This window comes from Rhagoletis pomonella, unplaced genomic scaffold (assembly GCF_013731165.1).
Source record: "Rhagoletis pomonella isolate Grant_MI unplaced genomic scaffold, Rhpom_1.0 Rhpom_scaffold_00011, whole genome shotgun sequence".
Lineage (NCBI taxonomy): Eukaryota > Metazoa > Arthropoda > Insecta > Diptera > Tephritidae > Rhagoletis > Rhagoletis pomonella.
In genome coordinates, this window is record NW_023458565.1 from 9,037,831 (window position 1) to 9,061,185 (window position 23,355).

Below are 23,355 nucleotides of genomic sequence, written 5' to 3' on the forward strand. Positions count from 1 at the left end.
AGAGTTCATATGAGTTCTTGTGGCAACCTGTGGAATACTCATGGACGAGAGCTGAAAAAATTCAATCATTTTCATATTTCACAGCTTTTACGCCCTCTACTTATTATGTGTTATGTAGTATAAACCTTTTTTCCTTAGGAATTCCTAGAGTATGGTTAGTGGTATGTTGGTAACATAGCCCAGGATCTAATTACCGCCTGGAACCGCATTTTGATACGCTCTTTTAATGAGACCTTTATTGTTTGCTTTAGTTAAGATTTGTCGATAAATTTGTTTTGGAACACTTAGAAAGACTTCCTCAAGAGTTTTCATGTCTTCCGTTTTAACTCTGTCATACAGTGGCCAGATTTACCTAGTACCAGTAGGATAACATAATGAACTTGGGACTTTGTCGTTGGAGCAATCGCATATCCTCTGGAGCTTTCGCTATGAGGCCTAAAAACACGCACCTTAAAGGGAAGTAACTATTTAGTTATACATAATTCCAGTGCCTCCATTATCATTTCGGAGGTTGATTAGGAAATCGAGCTTCCTTAGATTGTCCCCGTCCAGCAACACCTTCCCTGAGCGGAGCATGGTTGTTTGTTGGAACATTCTTTAAGTTGCGACTTTCATGGTTGGAAAATTTTCCATTTCTCTATATTCTGTATATTTTAAGAGCACCTGAAATGGAATTACTATTTTTCCAGCAGGGTATTTACAATGTGCACATGCATGCATGGCGAACTACATGTAACTTGTGGGCGTTTGCAGCAACTCTCGTCTTCTGTCTACAACAGTAAATCGCCAGCTATTATGTATATCCATTTGTGGGAGACGCCGCCACTAAACAATCAAAATAGTGTCAAACATCAATTTAAAATGCAAAGAAAAACTACAAATTTTCAACATTTGGCGATCGTGGCATTGGCAGCTTGTAGTGGAGTGGCAAGAGGCATACAATGGCGTAGAGTGTAATATTGGCAGATGGATTTAATGTACGGTACGTGGGTTTGGGTAACTGGCTGGCTGCCTCATTGGCTTAGTAGACATGCATGTATGTAAATATTTATGTATGCACTTACTCTTGGGCTCATTGTCGCCTGGCGTTGCACAATGTGTAAGTAACTATTTAGTATGTGCGGCGCAGAGTTACCTACTTAGAAAAACGTTTGGCGCCGTTTTCGTGATTTAAGCTATATTCGTACATAGTACCTATGTACATATGTGTGTATATATGTATATTAGACTACATCACTCCCCATACAAAAAAAAATCGGTACTGTACCATTGGAATTATAAAATCTATTATATTTTAAGATGTTCACCAAAATATTTCGGAAAAATATTAGGATTTAAGCGAGCTGGACCGATTTGAAAATACCTAAAAAAATTGAGTTTTTTATGAATTGTTTCTTAAAGATGTTTTTTTGAAAAAATCCCCACAAAGGACAAAACGGTTTAAGCTTAAAAAAATTTACATAAAAATATTAAAAAAAAAAAATTTTGAACGGAACCGTAATAATGAGATTTTTTGATGCTGTTTTTTAACTTTTTTCAAAGATTGGTATAAGAAATCTTGAGTAACTGAACCTAAACTCTTCCGATTTAGACATTAGGGTGCATCAACAAAAAAAAGGTGATTTGAAAATACCCCCAAAAAATTAATTATTCGTGATTTAAGCAATATTTATACATACATACTTCAATTGTTTCTCAAGTTTAGTGTGCAATTAGGAGACGAACGTATTTGCACATTAGGATGCATGACCAAAATAATGTTGCGATATTTGCACCAGAATTATAACATTTATTATATTATGAGACTTCCGCCAAATAGTTCGGATAAATATTAACACCATTTTGAAAATGCCTGCCCAAAAAAAAGATATTTTTAAAAATTAATTTTATCTATAAAATAAACACTAAATTTTTGAAGGTACATATTATCAAATAGGTGCAGTTGCCGTAAATATTATACATTTCATATGTTTTTTTTTTTTGTATGGGGAGTGATGCTCCCTAATGTACATACTTCACATATTTGGTAGGTTTACAATTCAATTTCTCTTCTATTCTCGGTACAGGATTGAGAGTAATGCACGAATAACCATAACCAGTTTGCGACATAAATCCAAGGAGGTCGACTTACAGTAGGGAATGGTGGTTTTATTTTGACTATTTTATATTTGCTACCACAATCCATCAACAACTGTACTCCTTTCATTCTACATGCAGCACAAGCCAACTTTCCACTATAACTTCCATGTTAAGCTTGAATTTCCCATTCGTTTCAGCGCTTGCAAAATGTTGATAGTTCAGCTTTTCCTTCTACGGAAAATGAAAGATTACTATCATTGGCAGGCGCATAGACTGTGCAAATGTGTGTTTGCATTCAAAATGCGTTATTATGCAAATAATTGCCGTTACCAAAGGGATTTGGCACACGCCAAAAAATTGGTTTTTAAATTGGTTATATTTTTTAAAGGAAATTGGCTGAAAATTGGCTTCCATCCATATACATACTACATAAGTAATTATGTGCATACGAGCTGTTGGTGGTTGATTGCCATCGCTATCTGTTATCTGTATGCAATCGGACACGTGTCTACTTTCGAATTATAAAGTATGCAAACATCTTTATTATAGCTAAATAATTTTTGATGTAAAAACATGTTTTCCGGAAGTGATAGTCATTAAAAGAAACTATTGGCAGGTAAAAGCTAAAACAGGTTACAAAAATAATTTGGTAGAAGTTATTTTTAATTAAAAAATATATTTTCCTCTTACGTTTTAATCCTAACCCTAACAAGCGGGAAAGCTTAGGCACTCTACTAGATATACCTCTTTGAGGATCTTTTACTGAAGCTTCTGGAAGTAGAAAAGACATGATTTGATATTTTCAATTTTCTACTTTAAATGATCGGAATATTACCAACCTTGCTTCCGAAAGTGTCCGAGTTACTCATTCCGATTTTGATAGCAATTTTTAGAGGACGACTCAAGTCCCTAAAGTGGAGAAAAGTTGCGACGTTAATGCTAGAGATTTCAGACTAACTAAATTGAATGCATTTGAGAAGCTCTTATTATTATTATTATTATTATTGGGGGATAAAGCACTGCGTCCGACAGATCCCCTTCATGCATTTATAGTGTGTCTATTAACCCAGTATCCGAGAGAAACTTTGGTATGGAGCCTAAATGTACGGATTTCAGTTCGGACTCGGTCATTAAATTTTCACCCAGGTGTCTTTTACGTTTGTGCATCAGTGCAGGACACCCTACTAAGATGTATTGTGCAGTTTAGATATCCGTCCCGCAAAATCTGCATCGCTCCTGCGAGTAAATTCCCTGTTTAGTCAGATGATAGTTCAGCCTGCAACAGGATTCCTGTAACAATTCTTATGTTATTCTTGGATAAGCTCTCACATTCCTTAAAGCGTTGCAGACCTGGTAGATTATTCCAGTAGCGATTTTTTTGAGCCCCTTTCCCTAAGCGCAGGGCAGAGATGTCCCTTTTCTAATGCCACAGAAGAGCTTTGGGTCTATGAAAGGGGTTGGTGCTCCTTCTTACTTGGGATGACGGAAATTCGTTCCAAAATAAATCACCTTATTCGCTAGTTTATCGGCAATCTCGTTTCCTTTAATACCAATCTGTCCCGGAATCCTCAGAACCTAAACTCTATTGGTCAGCGCAATAGTATTCAGCTTATTAAGCTACTACATCACCAGTTTAGAAGTTACCTGTTGAGATCTGAGGGCCTTGATAGCCGCTTGGCTATCAGTCAAGAGCGCGATGTTCTAATTCAGGTAGTTTCGCTTGATATTAAAGCCCGCGCATCTTTCTATGAAGTATGCTTCAGCCAGAAAAGTATACATGCATTTTCCCATAGGTTCCGATCGTTTCAACTTCGGTCCAACTACATCTATCCCGTTACTCTCTTCTGTCAAAGAGCCATCAGTGTACCCGGTTATCTCTGTTTCGGTTTATCCAAAATGTCTCGGATATGACTGCCCAGCTATTCTTACTACTCAGATCAATTTTGAAAATTTTCGTAAAGTTGAACCTCGAATGCATGGTATGTCTCGGTGTTGCAATTTCAGGGCACTTCTTCGTCAGAATACCTACGACTAAGAAAGCCTTCTGCCCCGATATTGGTACCAGTCGTCCTTAGTAAATTTATTTACTCCTGACCCTGTATGTAAATATGAAGAGGGGTAAGATATAAAAGAACTTCCAAGGATCCGCTGGGAAAAGTTCGCATGGCTCCTGTTATACACACTCCTATTTTATCTTTTTCCTTTGTATCTTGGAAAGTGCTTTGATTGTTTTAAGTTGAGAAAATTGATTGCACTCTCAACATGCCTACAATGGCGATCACCCTGTACGAAATTGTTACACGATCGGTCATGGTTCGTATCTGTCGGGCTGTAGGTAGTTTTTTCACTGCTAATATAGTTTTTGCTATTGAATAAACTACAAGAAAACACAGATTCCCAGGAAATCAAGATGGTGGCCCATGCCGTTGATGTGACCATGCATATATTGGATAATATTTCTTTGGTAATAAGCGAAATTACTAAACATAAACTAAAGAAACAAAAGAGAGAACATTACTGTATCATAAACTGTTCGCTCAGTGCGAATCCGGATAACATTGACCTGATGCTTTTTATAAATTAGACGAAACTTTTAAATTTTACTAAACCTAAATTCAAACTGGATCTCTTACAAAGATGGAATTATGTATATTGGAGTGGTTCGGGAGCAAAAACATGGCTTTAGGCTGGGGATAGAGGGGGGGGTGGGGGAAAGGCTCAGTTACCTTTTATGCAGCTAAAATAATGATAGGCAACAGATGGGCTTTAGTCAAAGGTTTTACACTAGATGTACATGGCTATAGTCCGATTGCTAATCGGGTAGCCAGTACTGACTAAGGATTACAGCGTTAAAAAATTTGGCGCAATTCAGAGTCTTGCTGTTGTTGGTGCAACAAGCGCCGGAGGCTCTCAACGTTCTGCTACATTACCGATAGATCTTTTGTTCGAAAATTCAGCTGCTCCCTTCGCAAGCAAACTGCGGGCATTAAGTTACTGGAGAGAAAGGAAATTCAGACACAATGTCATCTTAAATAGGCTACCATCTGATTTACATATAAGCGCAGCCTACCGACTATATCATACCAAAGATATGGACCAACCCTAAACCCCGCTCAAAATTCCCTATCTACAAAATTGGGGGAGACACCCAGTGCTTCGATAGCATGACTGTCTTTATAGACGGATCAAGGATGAAATGCGTAAGTGTACGAATTTTCATTAATCAACCCAATCTGAAGCTATGCGGCAATTCAGGCGCTCGCCTTTTCCCCGGCCAGGTCGCAACTTGTGGAGGACTGTGATAAGGGAGCTGATGTCATTTTCAGAAATTTTTTTACAATACCCCAAATATGAGCCTCAGAATAGAGGGTTATACGGGAATGATACAACGGATGAGTTAGCAAGGCGCGTCTCTGCACATCCGGATCTTCAAAAAATTCAGAAGAAACTCCTGAATGTGTACGTGTTTTTTTTTTTAGTTAACTGTCGTTTCGGTGTAGGCTAGATGTGCTGCTATCCTCCGTCCGTGAAAATTTTGAGGGATCTGCGGCCAGGTTTCATTACCTTGCGCCATTTATAAAAGACATGGTAGGATTGAACGCACGTTTGTCTAGAGTTCCACAATGACCCTTTATGTCTAACCCCGCCAAGTGTTTTTTTTATTCCCCACCCCGTGCAACCTTACCTGCTCCCAATCGTTGTGAGAGTATTTTCAAATCGATTACCCTTTCATTTTTATGCAATCAAAAGCTACCGTGTATAATAAAAATAATAAATAGCAATTGCCTACTAATTTCCTTTTACATTTGGGGTATTCCATCGTCACGGGTGGGACATTTGTACAGCAAAAATAGTTTTTCTTTTTTAATTTAAGTATAAAGTACTAAGCAATTCTACATTTTGATAAAGCTACACCTAGTTCACTAATATACGAGTTATTACCAAATACGAAAAATATTCCAACTTGATTTTATATTGGAAAATTCTGAGCTGTTTCTTCCGTCACGGGTAGGACAAAGAAAAGACACTGCTTTTTGGAGAACATATATTTTAAGGAAAGTCTGTGAATTTACTTAACATTTCTATCTGGATTAGATGTTTTACTATACAGAAAAGAACCAGCAATCCCAACAAAGCACAAACCATAATAAGAATTATTTGTTTATTATTAAAAAATTCAAAATTCTCCTGTCACGGGTGGGACAACTTTTGTCACGGGTGGGACACGTACGATTTTCTTCATGAAAGGAAGCTTCTAGTGAGATCCATATCAAAGAGATTAGGTATGATAAATGTTAGAGGTCAAATACAAGATCAATTGACCTACTTTTATGACAGTGGAGTCATTGTAAGACGCACGATATACTGCTGACCCCAGGATCTATTTTAGGGGCAATAGTTATACCAAACGAAAGCTAGAAGTCGCCAGATTGATGTATTAAAATGCATGGAAGAAAGGATTATTTGCAAACGCATGAAATTTTATATGCATTTTCCTAATGCACTTCTGCACGGTGCATTTGATTGCAACGAAATTTCGAATGTGCCTTAATGATTTTCAAGTTTGTTTAGAATAGCTATGTATGTCTGACTAATACTAACTACAGGCTAAACATGTATATCGACTACTGTTATCACGTCGATAGAGATGTCTAACCTGCTGTTAGTGTTGACCAGACATTGAGTAACCGGCTTAAGAGTGGCTCGAGTTGAGTTATTTTTGGAAACTGATTTCATGGACAAATCATGCTCAAATTTAGCTATTCCTTAAAACCATAGAACGTCAGAAAAGATCTTGTGTATCGATGTCTAATCCGAAAAGTTATCTGCATTAGAATACTTGTAAGCAGATACATATGTATATCTTTGTCACTTAAAGGCTATTTATTGGATTGAATTTATAAGTTTCGCGAACTTCTAGATTTTCTTGGTTGGAACTTTTCAGGTAATTGTTAATATTGACTTTTAATTGTTGTTAAGCAACCCTCATCATAGAATTCTCTGGCGTCTCTAAGATAGTAATGCTTATCTTGACTTTTCGAGCTGGCCACGCCAAATTTTTTACTACATCGCTTAGCCCACCAACAGTATTATGGTGTTTAGTCAACCTGTACTTCAGAGTTTTGTGGCATTAAACATAGGTTTGAAACGTTAAACTTATTTTTTTATTATTAGGCATCATTAGAAAAAAATTATAAATGATTGTCACGGGCGGGACACGATAAAACGTTTCAAAATCTCTTAAGTAGGTACTTATAATATAATAAAAGAAATGAAATAGGGCTGCTTAGTATAAACACACTCTAGTTATGAAATTATAGAAAACTCCCTAAAGTAGTAACTAAGCAATACGAAGTTTAAAACTTTTTAGTCACGGGTTGGACATGCTAAACCGTAGTGATTTTATCCTATTATATAATTTAAATGCCTATTTTTCTTCAATGCCATATTGCTTCTTCGGGGCGCAGAAAGATCGAGACATTTATTCCCCCCTTCAAAAAAATAATAACTTTGTGAATACTTGATTTTGCAGAGCCTTCTATATTAAAATATGTTGTCGTATTCAACTACTTTTCTAATGTTGAAGTTTTGAGTGTATTTACAGTGTAATAAAATAATATAACTAAATTTTTTTTCGAAAAAACGTTAATTTCAGGTATTGAGCATTGATTCATCAAGCATTCCATGTTCAATAAGCTACTCTACAATTGGACACAAAGTTTCACTTACTCATGGAATACCCCATTTGTAATAAATTGCAAGCGATTAGCGGAAGTACGGCACTGGTGAGCGCACAAAACCCATTTGGGCCAACAAAAATTGTTGAGCTTTGATTTGTAGCATTCATGAACCACCATTCCTGGCGCACGTGTGCCTTCAGCTTCAAATCATTTCCATTCGAAAATATGCAAACCAATAGCAAAGGAGAGATTATGCACCACCATTACTCTCAGCATTGAAATTTACCATCAGCCCAGAAGCAATGGCAAACTTTTCAATGTAAACTCAAATATAGCAATTCATATACTTATAATTGAGTTTTGTGTGTTTTGTAACTAGCTACCGCTAGTGACTAAATACTGCCTTCTGCCCTTCGGACGACTTGCGGCACGGAAAGCTCATCGTCTGCATCTTGAGCATCCACAGCCACAAGCGCCAATGTTGTAAAGTAACTGAACTGGCTATGAAGCTACTGTTGCTAGCTGCCCGCTCGATTCAACCAACTCGCAGCAAACCAAACATCTATAACCGCCAACCCACTCGTCGGCTCTTGTGGGCTACCGCAAATGTTGTTGAAGAAGCACACAGTACACAACACACCTCAAGTGGGTAAAAGGGAATGGAAATGAGTAGCGCGGTGTTGATGGCCGAAAAAGTGGCTGTAGGTGGTTTGCGGTTGACTGATGACCATCCGCAGTAGCCCTATGAAAGTGGTGGTTTTGCTCGTTACCTTGTGGCTCCATGGCTCGTTGGAACAAAGTGCGCGTCGTCCAAAAACAAATTGAGTTCGTTAGAATTTGTAAACAAAAAAAACATGATTTCCATAGAATTTGTAAGCGCTATGAAGTGGCTAACCACTCACTGTTTGTTTGGTTTGTTGGTTGGTAAGAAATTTGTTATTTTTTTTTTATTGTTATTAATGGCAGCTCGTTTAGTTTAAAAAAAAAAAAAGTATTTTTCCAAATTTATTTTCGGTTGCTCTTTTTACGTAATTAAAATTTTATACAGATGCGAAGTTGGTTTTAACGAGCAGTAATAAAAAACAGTTTTTCAACAAATGCCCTACACTTTTTTCAATAGGTTTTATGTTGTTATCGAGTTTTAAGTGGTGATGCCCACGCGCGGCTGTTGAAGTGTTCTAGCGCCCACGAATTTGAAAGAGTTTGAAAGTACTCAGGGCAATAGAATTGTTTTGCGGTTCGCTTTTCTCATTTATTTTTTTTTTTTACGCGAAAAGAGTTAACTGAAGGGGATATAATGGGCCTTTTTCAATTGCAGACATAATTTTTTGTTCGAAATACATAACTACTTGTATGTTCAGCAAGTCGTTGGGAAAGACCAATTTTGATTTACTTATACAAATATATATAAGGGGCGTTCCATGTCAAACGGACCAAAGCATGTCAAAAGACGCGTAAATTTATAATGCATCAACTAAAACGTGGCAGGATTGAAAATTCAGTTTAAGTAAATGCTGCGAGCCTTAGAAACGTTATGTCTGTCTGTCATGCGCAAAAAAATTTATAATTCAGTTTGTTAAAACAGTTGTTAGTTATTAGGTTATGATGGATGCGAATGTTTTTAGAGTCGCTGATCTCGAATGTACCATCAGAATTTCAATATTCAAAATGGCGAATCCAATATGGCGGAAGATTTTTTTTTTTTAATTTACCAGATTCATGTAGAATCTGAAGTCGAATTAGAAAAAATTCAAAATCGATCGGATTCGCTTAAAGCTTTGCGGCTGGGGGTTCTTAAGAACGCTGATTTTGAGTTTGAAATCAGGTTTTAAAAATTCAAAATGGTGGACCCATATTTGGTCTACCTTTTATCACTGAAAAGTTTAGTATGAGTTAACCAGACGAGATGAGAATGTTGCTCATACGCCATGTACCCACGTTCGATTTAAATATTTTCGTGATAAATGGTAGACCGAATATGCAAAGGCCATTTTTAATTTTTAAAATATGATTTCAGATTTATAATCCGCGGCCTTAAGAACCCCTAATTGTAAAGTTTAAGCGAAAGCACTCGATTTTGAACTTTTTTTGTACGTCGTATTGGGTCCGCCATTTTGAATTTTTCTAATCCGACTTCAAACTCGTCATCAGCGACCCTGATACCCTACGATTACGAATTCTACATGAATCTGGTATATTAAAAAAAAAAAATCTCCCACCATATTGGATTCGTCCTTTTGAATATTGAGATTCTGATGGTACTTGCGCGATCAGCAACCCTAAAAACCAACATCTTAACCTAATAACTGAGAATTGTTTTAAAAAACTGAATGACAAATTTATTTGCGCGTTTATGGACATGATGTCTTCTAAATAATTCTTCATTATAAATTTACGCGTCTTTTGACATGCTTTTTTGCCTGAGCCAATTTTAGAGGGGGCTTCAGTTAACGAAAATTCGTCGAAGAGAACTTCATATATGTAGCATATTTATGTTGCCGTCATTAAAGACTCTCTGAAACGTTATAAACTAATAGTTATACCGCTAACGAACTGTCTGGAATTGTTTATTTATTTTCACACTAAAGACTGTTATGAAAACTGGTTTAAGGTATTCCCCCGAATTATGAAGTAAAGATAAAGAATATAACTTTTGTATAATATAACTAAATTCGACTTTCCACAGCCATGGCAACTGTCTTCAATAGTGTTTTAAAACTAAATCCTTCTTAAATATCTTTCGTCTGTCATTGTGATACATACTTGAATTTACTGATGAGTTAAGTTGAATTTGACATTTTAAACGGGTGGAAACCCGCCCATATAGAGTTTAGAAATAAAGACTATTCAATCCAATTTCGATTAGTATCAGTCTTTTAATAATAATAGTAATAATAATTGACAAAAAATTCATTTTGGCCACCTTGGATTCGATTTCTCTTGCATCTTCTGGAAATAGTATCGCATTCGCTTAAAAGATATAGAAGTTTCGATTTGGTCTAGCCATCAAAACGGCAAAAATCGTGCCGTTACCTACTTTCTCTTTATTCCCTTGTAGCCGCAACCAGACTGATGACGTAGACTTCTGACACAAATATAGTCCGGTAGCCTTTCTTCGGCACAGACTTCTTATTTCTTGGGTCATACACGCATACGTCTACTCCCGTAGTAGGGTGATGGCTTTTCCTAATGATTTTGCTCTTCGGCGAATCTCAGTAGATATAAAATTCGCATTACAGCAACTGAACTTACTATGGATGTTGCTTCATAGGTAAAAAGGCGCATAGAGAGCCAGATTAAATGTTCCTTGAAATAACTGTTGCAGAAACTGCCGGGATGATGAGTAGGAGACTATCTAACATCTCCATTGTCACTGCCAGTTGGTTGCCGCAAGCAGTGTTGCCGTTGTGCAACTAAAGGGGCAGTTTTACCCCTTTTCAGCGCCAATACCCTTTGGCCCAACTTTTTGAAAATTTAGATTTTTTGACCCCTTTCCTAAATTACTAAATCTTAAAACTTTTAAAGGAAAGGCAACTCTTCTACTTGCAGCAACTCAATTTCTGTGTATGTTTGTCCAAAGCAAAGCTGGGTCCGTTATTTTCTTTTTAAATTCAACAGCGGCACGTTCGAGCAACGAAAAGAATTTAAAATACTGTAAATTTAATTTTGACTTTGGTTCTCAGATTTATTATTTTACTAGTAAAGAAAAGCAAAAAGAATTTGGTGACCCTATTTTTCATCAATTACACCTGTTTTGCGACTTTCTGAAAGTTCTCAACGGCAACACTGGTCATAAGTAGCGCCCAACACTTTGTGAATAACAAATCTGATGGAACTGTTACTTTAGCGATGTTCCCCACAACTTTTAGGCAATTTTTATTCTGGTACGAATTTGTAATATCCTTTTGGCAGGCGACACACACTTAAAGCCTAATTAGGGCAATTTAACTTAACGTAACATAGAACTTGGAAAATCAAAATTAAATAGACTTCGACGTGGCATAAGTTTCGGCTGTCCAAATATAAGCAACAGCTATTTACAGCTAATTTTTAAGTGCCATAATCAGAGAAAAATTTTTTCTTAAATGCATGTGAGCTATACATATGTCAAGGATAAATGTAAAAATATCTTCAACATACAAGCTTATATACAAATATGTACTTACTACAAACAACTCAACTGATACAAAAAAAAATAGAAAACAAGGCTTTAATGTATTAACTTAGCAAGCTGATTTTTCTCTGAGCAGAGCTGGTCACACTGAAGGTGGGTTTTGTTGAAAATTTCCTAAGCGTACAACCAGTTGTCAATACCACTCCCTTCAGCAACTGTTAGCTTACCACTGAAAGCCACTAATAGATCACGTTTAGAAAACCATTTATGTGCAATCATCAAATGTCAAGAAAAAAATCCTTTTAAAGATACTTTCCTAATAAGTGCTTAAATATGTAACTAAGTGTGTTTGTACATCCCACACATTTGATCAAAAAGCCTCATTGTTGCACACATTTATCAGTGTCAAAGTCAACAAAATTGCTAAGTGCCATCAAGCGGGGCTAAAACATGGATGCAGCAAGGCAGCAGCAGCAGAGAACAAATAGACGGCTAAAGTATGTACATATGTATGTAGCAGCAAGCAAAATGTGAGCAAGGAGGTATGTACAGTGTCTTACAACTTAGTACAAAAAACGTAAAAACAATAAAGAGACACGTGAGTTCACGCGTGCAACACGGCGCTATAACAAACATAGTAAATTATGCGTGATGCCACAAAAAGATAGGTGCAGCTGTGTTGCCTCAAGGTAAGCGTTTCGATGCATATGCATATGTAAATATGTAGGTAGATGTAATAAGAGTCTGTATGTTTTATACCTTTATGTTACATTTGTATACAGCTGCACATTATGGTGCACCACTTTCCATACAAAAAAAAAAAAAATGTCGGTACAGTTTTTCAATGGATTTCTGCCAAAATATTTCGGAAAAATATTCAGATTTACGTGATCTGGACCAATTTGAAAATATCTCCAAAAATCGATTTTTTTTAATAAAATTAGGTTTTAAAAATATTTTGCTGAAAAGTCACCGCGGGTGATAGAAGAGGTTAAGCTTAAAAGGTTTACATATAAATGTTCAAAAATTGTATCATCGGAATCAAAATAACGCAATTTTTCGAGATATTTTCAACTCGGTCTACCACGTAAACTTAATATTTAAAAAAAAAAAAAAATTTGGCGGAAGCCTTAAAACATAATCTGTCTTATCCTGAGTTGCGCTCGAACAAAATGTCACCCGAAAATTTTTATTCCGCCCATAGTAAATACATGGAAACCAAAAGTGAAAAGTAAACCGGTTCGGGGAAAATGAAACTGAATGAATGAATGATAGGCTCTTTAAATTTTATAATTCCGGTGGAACGGCTACAATTTTCTTGGTGATGCACCCTAATATATGTAGATATGTAAATACATATATGCTATCAAATAAGAACTCGTTTTCCAGACTCTGTAGACCCAACAATTCGTTTATTGCGACATTTAATTGCTCTGCCAGCGAAGGGATACACACACGTACGCGTTAAGATTTATAGCGGAAATGCAAGCAAATGAAATTAAACATTTGACCCAGGCCAAGAAAAACTCGAGAGGAAAATCAACATACACACGTATGTAGTACAATACAAAATTCAATACATACATACAAATGCACGTAAGTGTACTAAAAAATAGCCCGGCCAAAAAAATATATGTACATACCAAAGAACGCCCGAGACCTTGCTACCACATACATACATACATACATACTAACAACGAAGGCAACATAAGAGCGGTTATCCAATTGCTAGTACATTCTGGTACATTGTACAGTCGCTGGCCACTGAACGATAATTGTTGCTCGCGCTTTTCTGTTTGAGGTTTAGTCAGAACACCTAAGCAACATAGAAGAAGAGTAGCGGTCATTTCGACATTGGGCTCGGTTAAAAATCTTAAATAATTGGAAAACGAAGCTTTTCATTCTTTTTATGAAATAGAGCTCATCTTTCCTTTGCTTCTCGTTTTCTACATTTGCAATTCATTTTGAAGTAAAGTGATTTATAAATATGTATATACGCCAAAACTAACAAAATATTTGCTTTTAAAAATTTTATTTATATACGCTTTTTGCTATAAACATTTATTTTACGCTTTTAGAAGTAAATTTATTGCAAGTTTATTTCAAATACTCCTTTAGAATGCCTTGTTAGATCAGATTTCAACTACTAAAAATATTGTCTATTCAATTTACAAATAGGAAGAGGTCATAAAAGCAAAGGAAAAAGGTTTTTGTTTACTTTTCGCGTTTGCCTTAAAAATATGTACTTGGAAGTACGAGTAGTGTCGATACTTATTTGCAAATATGAGTACTGGCATCGATTCTTCTTTAGAATACTCTAAATGTGTACTAGTAACGACACTTTTTAAAAAAGTTCTATCACAACTTGTGAGAAAAACAAAAGGTCATCAGAATGCAAAGACTTTTCAAATGAATTGCCAGAAGTGTCCCAGTTTTTTTTTTGGTTATATGTTCATTTTATTTTTTTACAAAAAAAAAAATGTAATGGTAATATATATATCGACGTAATGCAAAAAATTTAAAAAGTTCACCTTTATTTTATTCCGCTAACCCTTTCAGGTTTGGAGATATTTGAGCACAAAGAAAAAATTCGCGAGCGCCCCAGTTTTGGTTTGGTTCGCTGTATGTATTTAAAAAAAGAAACAAATACTTTTGCAAAAATGATTCTGCACTAAAAAAAAGACTAATAGATTGCTTCAAAAGCGTATAAACACAGTAAAAAAAAAAACTAAAAATGTACAAAAGGGTATCCTCATATTCAGCTTCTTCTAATATACCTACTATATTAGCCGCCTTCGATTCGCTACTTTGCTGATCGCTATGTTTGATTTACGCTCACTTCAGAGATTTTTTTTAGGAAATGTTAACAGAACCATGCTATTAGAAAGTATTTCCTCCTGTAAGTACGAAAAAATGCATCACTTAAAACTTCTAAACGATATACAATTCTTCTCCTTGCAGCAACTAGATTTATGTGCATGTTTGTAACCCTGATTTGTGTAAAGCTTGTCTCGCTATTTTCTTTTTAAATTCAAGAGATTTATTCTTCTACTAGTAAAGAACACCAAAAATTTTATGGTGACCCTTTTTTCGTCAATTACCCCTTTTTAGCGACTTTCTCAAAATTCTCAACGGCAACACTGATGACGGCAATTATCTACTAAAACAAAAAAAAAACATTAATTTTAAGTAAATTTTACCTTAAAAATAACTCAAACAATTAAAAGAAAAGATAAAATACAACTTTTTGGCATTTATCATAATATCGTGCCAAGATACTGTATTCATAGTAATGTTGCTGTTATTGTTGTTGGTTCTGTGAGTGCCACAAATACATACATATGTACGTACGTGCAATATTCCTCACTCTTTGTTTCGTGTGATAGCTATCTTTCATATCTTTGTCTGTATTGTTGTTTTCATGCATTCTTCAAGTGCCTTGCAGCTGCATTCGCTCACCGCTCACAATGTCTTAACCGAAAAAAATGGAAATAAAAAATTGTTTACATACAATTTTTTCTTGCTGTTATTTGTAGTTAGCTATGAAGCTGCAACGACTTTTCTGGAAAGTGTTGAAATTCGTTTATCACTAAGCCGAAAATCACATTTTTCAAATCCAAACCAGAGGCGAAGGGTTCACGAGGATTGTTTACATTTTCCTTTTATTTTGCCTTATGACACTCTGCTTCGATGCGAGCGCGGGAAAATACTCGTACATACATACATATATAAGTAGTGTTTCAAGTATGAAGAGGAGAAAACTTGCAGTCTTTGCTGGATAGTGCATTATTTTGTTTAACAAATCGTTTTTTTTTCAGTCTGCATAGCATTCAATTATTTACGTAGAAAAGTGAAAAAAAAGAACGGAAAAGCCTATCAACCAAATTGTATATTCACACCAAAAATTGTCCAGATTGGCTAGTGTGAAGCTATTGTTTTCCTCAAGCCACTTCATTTGCATGTAAACAAACTAAATTAATAAAGGAAAAGGGAAAACACAAAAACACTTAAGGGGCGAAGCTCTGATGAAATTTGTACGATTGCTTAAGCTTTGTGGCTCCTACTTGGGCACTTATGCACATACATACATACTTACATATATGTAGTACAAAAAAAACGTACATATGTATGTTTAATAAATCATGAAAACTCAACAAAAGGGCAGCTTTTTTTCGTTTTTTTTTTGTGGCGGAAGTTAAGCTTCGTTGCTTCAAGCGTGCAGCTGCGTGCAACAGTTGCTACCAAAAGTACCTAACCATATCATTAAAGTTGGCTTTACGGTTGTTAAATTTTTACCTACTACGCATATAAACATAAGTATGTACATACATATTCGTCCGATAAAAAATGAAGGGGCTAATGAATTTAAATTTTCAAAGCTGTTGAGGATTTCGTTTTTCCTCTGCTCTTTATTAGTTGAAGATTAATGATTTGCACAGGCGGGGAGACTCCACTGATTTACTTACATACCTATGTACATATGTATGTAAAGTTTATTATGAAAAAGCTGAAATTTCACTACGTCGCATTATGTAGCAGATTAATTTTCTTTGTGCTTGAGGCCCAACAGCTGGCGCCTACTGTCTAGCAAGATTGGGTCATTCTACTCAAGTTTCGTTAATAATTTGCTTTTGTTGTAATCAAAGGAAAATGTTTGGTGATGGTTTACTTCACATCGTGGTTAAATCAATCAAAAATTTGTACAACATTAGGTAATACACAATTTTTTAATTACAATAATGGCTTGTGAAAGTGGAGATGGTTGCGAGATAAGCTTATTAGGAAAGAAAAATGCAATATAAAGGTGGTCTATACAATATGTATATTTTTGATAGTTAATAAACATAGGTACATTAGGGTGTATTACTCTCATTAAAAAATTATGCTGTTTTTCCATTGCAGTTATATATTTTATTATATTTTAAGACATTTGCCAAACAAGGTATTTCAAAAAATTTAGTTTTTTTTTAAATAAAATTCGTTTTAAAATTTTTTTTTTTCAAAAATCACCCCAGATTATAAAAGAGTTTAAGCTTACAAGGTGTGCATAAAAATGTTTAAAAATTGTAACAACTGAATCAAAATAATATTTTTGGTGGTATTTTCAAATCGGTCTAGCTCAGGAAAATCTTAATATTTTTATTAATATATTTTTATTAATATATTTTTATTTATTAAGTTTTAAATTATAATATCTAAATGTTATAATTCTGGTGGAAAACCCGTAAAATTTTTTTTTTGGTGAGACACCCTAATGTACATCCATACATATTTTTATATTTCTACGTTAATCTCGTATGTAAAATGGATAATCTTCACATTTCTCTTGCGGCACATGCCTCGGTATTTAAAGCCTAGGTATTTGCCTCAAGGCCATGGACTAAGGTGGGAAAAATATGTGGAGAAGCAGCAGTCTACGTGTCTGTAGTGACAACCAAACTGAACTCAAAACATTCGTTCGGCAATGAAAAGTCTCGACTAAATTATGTTGAAAAAAATAAAAATCCTGTTTTACTCCGAATACCATGTTACTCGGGAGTACCTGATCATTAGGCATCCAACCATTTGGATACAGAAGGCTCACGCTAGGCATTCCTTGGTCCGCACCCAGTTATAGCACACCCACCTTCGGTCATCGAAATCACTGTCAGAGGACTGCAGGTGGACAAAACTCATTTTGCTCTCAATCTCAGAGGATCTTGCCAGGGGATTTCTTCCCTTGAGCAGATAGGACTGCAGAAAACTTGTGTGTTCCTCATGACCTCTTCTGCTTGAAAAAGGTGGTATAGCTGCCCAGTCTGCTGTCTCCCTTTTTTTAAGTTCGACCCAACTAAACCAGCCCCAGTTTTGATTCATCTGTGTACCAAACCTCCCATTATGTTCGGAATATGGGTATCCTGTATTCCAGAGTGCTACATCTAGAATAGATATGTTAAACTTCCTAGAGATTTCCAATCTTAGAACCATTTTCATTAGCGTCATGTGTCATGTGTGATTTTGAAGTCAAAGGCATTTTCAGTGCCGCAGTTGTAGCCTCTTTTTCTATTATAATTGGAAAGGTAGGTATTCCAACCAAGGCGCTGAGACACTTTAAAGCCTCGATTATACCGATGCATACAATTTGGTGCAATTTATTTTTGTACAGGATGAGCTCCTTCTCTAATAAATGGTACACTAAAAGTTCTGGGGGATTCATAGTCCATTGTTGTCGTCAACATTTTATAACCCATTTTGTAACGATCTGTGACACCTCAACTGTATCGAAACTACAAATTAAGAGATGTGCGCGGGATATCCGCACCCGCTGGAGCCACGGTACTAATTTTAAAATGGCCGGGATGACCACATTGTACAAACGTTTGTGTGACCGACGGCCGAGATGCCAACACAGCGCAACTAAAATTAGTCCATACTAGAAACGTTAAATAAGAATTTCAAAGTATTTCTTCAAGTATGGTATTAAATATGGGAAGCTAGCAGCTTTCCCCTCCATATTGAGCTTTTTATAAAAGCGCACAGAATTTTCGAAAGTACACTGTCTAAGTTTTTAAACTACTTTATTTAATTGTGGTGGTGTGAAAACTTCCCTGTAGAAAATATATTCTTTGATCATCATGCAGTAGAGTTGTCAAACTATCGATGGCACTATCGATAGTATCTATAGTTTCAATTTTTTTAGACTATCAATACTCATTGATAGTTTTTTCTTATACTATCAAAAATATCGATAGTTTAGTAGGACTATCGATCATCTCTCCCAATTTGTTTGAAATTATACATACATATGTTAATCGTAAATCCCGTTTTGTTTGTATAACTTGTGTTTGTTTTTGAACTTTCTAAAAAGAGAAGTATTTTGGCTAAGCAGTTACTTAATTTTGAAGGATTATAACTTTTATAAGATAATATTTATTTCACTATGTTTTGTTTTGTTTTTTCGAGACTATCGTGAATATTGATAGTTTTTCTGAAAACTATCAAAACTATCGATGGTGTGACTATCGATAGTTTGACACCTCTATCAGGCAGTGTTCCTTATTTACCAAAATATTGAAAATGCATCGAGAAATCGACTAGGTCATATTTGCCTCCTTCCTCACCTTTGCTAAATAGGGCTGGGGCTATCCATGTTTTCGGATATTCGTGTATGTATATGGATAATCCGGATATCCGGTTCATATCCGTTAATACTGCAATATTCATTTTGTTATCTGGATATTCAAAATTTTTAAGCGAATAGTCGAATAATGCAGTTATCCGCAAATTCAAAAAATTCGCATAGAACGCCTAGCTCTAATGCTAGTGATATTTTAAGTAAAAGTTGATATAAATATCTTAAGAAAATTAGTGCAGTTCTGTTATTCCAGCGACTTCTATATAGAAAAACCCTGGACCGCATAATATCCAAAAAAAGAGCTTTAACAAAATTTCCAAGTTCATTTGCGGGTCGGAGGTGCCTCCATTATCAATTCAGTTTACTCAGTCTATGATTACAGTCTTAAATACTAGATAGTGGCAATTAAAAATGAAATAATACAGATATATGTACATATATTTATATGAAACGTAAATCAATAGACGACTTCTATATGTATCTGGAGAAAGATCTTGTTAAATACAGTAAGAGCGCAGAAAATCGGTTCGAAATGGTAATAAGAGTTAGCCTTAGTAGCATTCAAGTAAAACGGCAAAGATTAGCTCAGACATCTGTGAGGGACATTAAAGGATGCATTGTCAAGAAGTACTGGACGAGATCAAAAACAAACATAAGCACCTGGCCAATTTTTTTAGTTTCAAGAAATTATAAGTTTATAAGCGTACATTGAAATACAGCAAGATAGCATCGAGTCATCAAAATTAAGGGATATGGAAGCAAAACGAACGATTGCAGCCGTAAATATAGTTCCATATGATAGCAGGGTACTCTAGTTTTGAGCGTACTAAATATGTATATAAATAATGCTTTTCTGCTTTATGCGTCTTTAAAGGCTTTCGCATATCTATGTAGGCATCCGAAAACAATATTTATTTATACGAAATAGTGTGAAAACCTAGAAAATATGAAGCAGGAGCCGATGTCATTTATAAAAAGAACGAGCAAAAGTGATGCCAAGATGCTAATTTTTAGCAAAAAAAACCGACTTCAATTCTCATGTAAATATGTATATATATATATATCTATATTTCATGATCCAATAATCGGATCTAAACCAGTATGGGACCACCCCTCAGACACTACCTTTCCGACGCAAAAAGAATTATCGAAATCGGTTGACGTGGTCCAAAGTTATGCGGTAACATACTAAAAAACAACAACAAAAAAAAACATTCAAACGAACTGATAACCTCCTCCTTTTTTGGAAGTCGGTTAAAAAGAAAGATCGAAAACCTTTCCAGAAATCTATATGGTCTTAATATGAAAACCGTCTTGGAATGCTGAGAAAGAAGAAGAATGTAGAGAAAGATGCCAAGTTAGCAACAATGGAGCGCTCGGTAACACAACAGGTGATAGTGCACCTTAAGGAAGCTCTTCCTCCAAGATTTAGTCAGAAATACTCGGGAAGATACCTAGTACTGAAGAGAGATTATCTCTTATATTTTTTTTCGAAAAGTTCAGATCAAACAGTCAGTTTAGCAATAGGCCTATAGTTAGCGACATCATTTCAATTGTCAGATTTGAGTACTCGAGAGATGGAGGCAGTCTCCATCTATAAATGAATGTACCAGGAGACAGAGATAAATTAAGGATTCGACATAGAGGAACACACAAGGATAAGCTGGAATGCTTCATAACATAAGCACAGCGGCAAATATTTTGGTGATAATCTCGCTTCACAAAAATGTGATTCCTCTGGACTATAATTATACATACATACCGATTATAAAGGGAACTGACTTAGGCATCTTCTATACCAAGTAAAAGTATTTAATGCACTGCTGCTGTTTGACTTTTTGTCGCACCTTTGAGAGAAATTATTATTTTTAGAATATCTGAAGGATACACTTACATAAAGAAACTTTAGAAAAATTTAATTTTAAAATATTGGAGATTATATACATATGTACATTTAATGAATAAATTTCGTTGTACTCGTATTGGATATATGTATATGTGACATAGTTGCCGGAAATTTTCGCAACATTCACAACATTACAATAAAAGATTTAAAGTCTCTTAGGTAGTATAGATTTAAAAGGATACGTACATTTTAATTAAAATTCATTCCAAATTAATCACATAGTATTCCATGGGCTTGCGCAATCCACAGCATCAATATGGTTTAATTATTTTTTGATTTTTAATATTACTTTTTTTAATTTGATAGTTTTAATTTCACTTTGACAGTATACAACCAACAAAATGCACCAAATTCGTTTTTTTATCCTTTTTTTAATCTCAAGGATTGATTTTCGATTTATTTTTTTGTTTTTATTTGGTTTGAAAATTTTTTTAAATCCTTTTTGTTCGATTTAACTTTTTCTGAATTTCAACAGGAGTACTACATATATTCACTTTTGGGTTTTTGTTTGTAAAAATGTGTGTATTTGTGGATAATTTAAAATTTTATCACTACACCAGCAACTTTAAGAAGATTCCAGCAAAAATTTGCATCGTTTACTTTAAATTCTCCGATTTGTGTATCTACACATATGCAATTTAGCTGTACTACCAGCGCGTTTGTTATCCAAGCGGGTTGGGTGCTTATCATCCGGTAAAACGTTGCGCGACGTTCCAGAGCGTTTTTCAAACTACAAGTCGTGACGCGAAAAATATGAAAAATAGGGAAACAGCAGAGCGTGCGCGTGCATCAACGTCCAGCAGCAGAGAAGAATGCACCAGATGGGAAGGCGTCTACGAGTGTGTTTGTGAGCAAGAGAGCGTTTTCAAGCGAACGCCCGGCAAATGGTTGGATTGGTGTATGCGCGCTGAAGAACCAATTTCCAATTATGGTGGACATATAATTCCAATAGAAAAATTTATGCGTCGTAGAGAGCCAAACAGCAGCGGCAAGCAACCAGAATTGGAAAACCAAGATCAAAACTAAGTACATACATAAATATTTACCAGCGCTTGAGCACAGCAAATACAGTACAGCGTTTCAAGGGATGGACGCCCGACACAAAGAGAATTGAACAACAAAAGAGTGGAATGTGGTGCTGCGCGCTCCAATTGTTGTTTGACTGGATGGATGAAATGAAAGAGCCACCAGCTCACTGGTTGTGTGGTAAACATATGCCCATACTAACTTAGTATTACTTAGTATACATATGTAGTTACATACTTGCTATTTCGGAGAGTGGTAACGCATCGCTTCCAATATACCATGGAAAACATTTGCAACGTACACACATACATGCATACATATGTATGTATGTATTTTCATAGTGCCACAGGAATAATTTATACTATGCAGGACCTACACTGGCACTTATGTATATACCCTGCTGGAAATGGATCTAACTATAAGCTAACTTTTAGTTGATTAGGAATGGGCTAAAAATCACTGTATATTTTCTTTGAGGAAAGCTAACTACATATATTTCTATGGGGATGGCCGCGAAATAATCAAGGGTGGTTACCTCTGCATTTGATGTAACTAACTACTTTTGGATATAAAATACATATCAATAGGAAAAACAAAATATTTTTTTTTATTATTTTATTTGTATTTACTTTATTTTATTATTTTATTACATTTCATATTTGTTTATATATTCTGCTTTAGGTGGTCCCATATTTCAACTCCGTCAGACATAACTTCAAAATGATAGATATGAAATTTCGATCTTCCTTTTATTTGTCCTCAATTCGAAAAAATAATTGCGAAATGCAGGATATTTAAATAGAAACGCGTTTAAAGAAAACAATCTGCTTCATTACTCCTGCATTACTTGTCAACTAGTTTCAAGTTAGCTTTTTGTAGCTAACTACAAGTTATATATTTTATAGAAAAACCCGCAAAAAAGCTAACTACAAGTGGGTTATTTTTTATCAATTGATACTTTTTCCTGCAGGGTATGCATGTGTGTATACGTGTGGGGTTTCTCTTGTGCGCCTGCATATTCCCCGTTATGTTGAAAAACATTTTTCGCATCTGCAACAACACTCTCAATTCACTAGGATGCCAAACAGACTGTTGCAACAACGAAAGCAACAAAAGAGATCACAGCCAACTAAAAGTGTATTTTTTTCTTGCTGTTTAGTTTGTGGTACAGTAGCGAAGAGGCAAATGATGAAATATTCTACATACATACATACATATGTACATATCGTCGCCTGGATAAAAGATTGCCGTATGTCACTTTCGGCAGGTTTTGGAAAATCGCGATTGAAGTTTGGAATGAAATTTCTCAAAAAACGCGACGATAGATTTTCTTAAAAATCTCGGAGAATTTTATTATTTCACGAAATTCTTAAATTATTTAATTTTTATTGTTTATTGTTATCAGTTTTGAGTTTATAAGGGATTTTCTTTAGTA

General features: G+C 35.3%; 1 protein-coding gene across 1 annotated transcript in view; it reads right to left on the reverse strand.

Annotated features, from left to right (window-relative positions):
- Positions 1 to 21,558, reverse strand: part of LOC118747369 (neurotactin) — a 46,936-nt gene extending 25,378 nt beyond the window's left edge. Inside the window, exon 1 of the mRNA XM_036481428.1 lies at positions 21,081 to 21,558. The gene's annotated coding sequence lies outside the window, so the exon portion shown is untranslated. The remainder of the gene's footprint in view (positions 1 to 21,080) is intronic.
- Between the last annotated feature and the right edge of the window lie 1,797 nt (positions 21,559 to 23,355).